The 2,861-nt window shown below is 30.5% G+C and overlaps 1 long non-coding RNA gene across 1 annotated transcript; it reads left to right on the top strand.

Moving 5' to 3' along the window:
* Nucleotides 1-2,071: 2,071 nt before the first annotated feature.
* LOC149260005 (uncharacterized) lies at nucleotides 2,072-2,700 on the top strand. The gene is made up of 3 exons (XR_016247893.1): nucleotides 2,072-2,168; nucleotides 2,273-2,348; nucleotides 2,449-2,700. It is a non-coding gene; the product is annotated as an uncharacterized LOC149260005 (long non-coding RNA).
* Nucleotides 2,701-2,861: the final 161 nt, after the last annotated feature.

Here is a 2,861-nt window from a genome sequence, read left to right as displayed (position 1 = left end):
GAATAGTGTTTATAAAGTGGAATTGTTGACAAAAAATTTAGGTCTAGAGTATGCCTTAAAATTGTTTCTGTTTGGCTAAGAGTTTGAGTTTATGGGACATAAAGAAATAAGTTAATGGTTGAAGACGTAGAGGCATTTGGTAAGAGGATCACGATTTTCTGAAATAACTATGATGATTCGACCTGCATTATGGATGGTCGCTAGGGATGATTATCCAGAATGTGAGTTTGACAATTGAATTATAATCATTTTTTCCAATATGTTAAAAAAAATAGATGAAAATATTAAAATATTGTGGAGAACAATTAGCTATTGTTTTAACTAAAACAAAATAAAGAAAACACTCATTTTCCCAATATGTTAAAAAAAAAAGTAGACAAAAATATTAAATTATTATGGAGAGCAATTCACTAAATGTATTTCAAATATATTTTTAACTAAATCATAAAAAAAACAAGAATTGTGTTTATCAAATTCTAATTGTTTAATGTTAGAGTTTTAAACATACTAAATTGATTTAAACATTGACAAAAGTGATTTAAACAACACAAAACTACAATTTCATTAAAAAATTGATTACTGAATTCCAAAAAAAACAAAACTAAAAATTAAAATAGTTAATAATAATCGTCATATAAAATTTTAAAAAATGCAGTATATAAAATATGCATTTTTCTAAATTTTAATTTTCTATATCAAATACATATAAAATAATAATAATTATACTTATTAATAAACTAAACGTGAAAATAACTCAAAGTAATCCCAATATAAAATTTTAACTCATATATATAGATAAACACTTTTTAAAATTTAAATTTTCTATACCACCACATACAAAAAATAATTATTATTATATCTATTAATTAATTCAAACCGAAACATTTTTATAAAATAAATATAAAAAATAACATTTAAAAATAACAATTAATGAAAAGTTCAATTCTTTAATTGTAAGTATGATAAGAGTGTTATTTAAGCTTTCTAAAATGTAAATTAATTGATTTATATGGAAATAAAAAATAAAAAAAATAAAAATAGTTAATATTAGTGGTCATATGAAATTTTAAAAGATACACGTATAAAATAAACATTTTTCTAAATTTTAATTTTCTATATCAAACACGTATAAAAATAATAATAATTATTATATTTATTAATAAACTAAACCGAAAATAACTCAAAATAACCGTAATATAAAATTATATATATATATACTTTTCTAAATTTAAATTTTATATGCCACCTGATATATATATATATATTCAAACCAAAATTGACATATTTTAATAAAATTAATATAAAAAATAACAATTAATAAAGTCCACGGGTTTTATATAGATGGTGATCTGGTGCTTTGTTAAGGCAATCCTTGATGTGAAGTCAAAAGTTCAATTCCCCACTCAACCCTGATCTAGATGATATTAGACATGAAGAAAATGCAGTTGTGTCAAGCTTACAAAAAAATTAATGAAAAATTCAATTCTTTAATTATAAATTGTGTCAAGCTCATAAAAAATTAAAAATAAATGTTATTGAAAAGTTCAATTCTTGTCACGATCTCCTTTTTTTCCAAGAAATACAGTAAATAATTTTTTTTTTTATATATACATTTACGGTTGGAAACTCTCTATCATCAACCCCTAACCTACGGTACCCACCTATTAACCCTAAACACATGTAGACCAAACGCATAAAATGATTGTCATAAGGTTTTGGTTAATATAACTATCGGTTATATATATATCACTCCATATTTACTTAACCTTTATTGTATCGACATTTGATAAGTTATATGACAAGACATAAGTGTTGATTGCTGGTTATCCGTTTGAACGTTTGCTGCCAAATGGCAGAGCGAGTACGCCAGCTCACCAACCTCCGTAGCCATATGGCCCATCTTCACGTGCTGGCCATGTGATCTGAGAGAGTTTGACCTGCTCCGGGGTTCACGCTAGGCCTCCCGCCTAATCCAACGATGGTGATTACTTACCTTCATCGGACGGTCCAGCCTCACTTAGGGTTTGACCCTGCATATATAAGTCTTATTGGATTCGTTTTTGGTTCATTTGCTCATCTCTCAGTAGCCGAGCTCCTTCGACGGTTTGGACTGCAAGTCCTCTGGTTCATTGCACTCTTCTGGTTCATCGCTCCTCTGCCTTACTCAGGTTTGGCCGCGCCTCTTACATTACTTCTCACAGCTGGTTTCATAACTTATTGTTTTTCGCTTCTGCTGTTTATGCTCTAATCATTTCCAGGGTTGGCTTGACAGTTTTGGAGGGTTCCGGTGCTGACCATAGCTTACCTTCACCGAACGCCGGAGGGATTAGCTGCTATGCCACTTCCAGGTAAGTCGGAATTCGTTATCATTCTTGTTGACTGTGTTTGATTGCATTACGAGGGTTTGATTTACAGCTGAGACGGCCTGTACTCTACCTGTTGTCTCAGGTTAAATACCGGGTCCAAACCCTTGTGCGATTTATGTTTGGCGGCCTCACTTTGGCGGCCTGTCCAGCTGAACCCTAGATTATGGCCTCGGTGCCTTAGTTATCTATTCTATATTTGAACTTGGCTAAGGACTCTATCTTGTTTAACATTACCTGATTTAGGAAAAGCTCTTTTGAGTTTTCGGCGGTTATGTAAGGTCTGCATAGTTAAATAAACTGCTGTAATATTTGTCATCTGCGGATTATCGCTGTTTTGGTTCGGCCTGGATTTCCTTATGGTCAATGGTATACTATCAGCGTTTCATAATGATTTCTTTTCTTCCTTTCCTGTATATTAAATGCCGTCACCGGTTAATGGATATTTAAACCTTCGTTCTGATATATACAAAGTTTAATATACAGAGTTTTGTAGCT

This window comes from Pinus tabuliformis, chromosome 6 (genome assembly GCF_031772625.1).
Source record: "Pinus tabuliformis cultivar Carrire ecotype Pingquan chromosome 6, CPIR1, whole genome shotgun sequence".
In the NCBI taxonomy this organism is placed as follows: Eukaryota; Viridiplantae; Streptophyta; class Pinopsida; order Pinales; family Pinaceae; genus Pinus; species Pinus tabuliformis.
The sequence above is the reverse complement of the archived record's forward strand: the minus strand, read 5'-3'. Positions and strand labels throughout refer to the sequence as shown.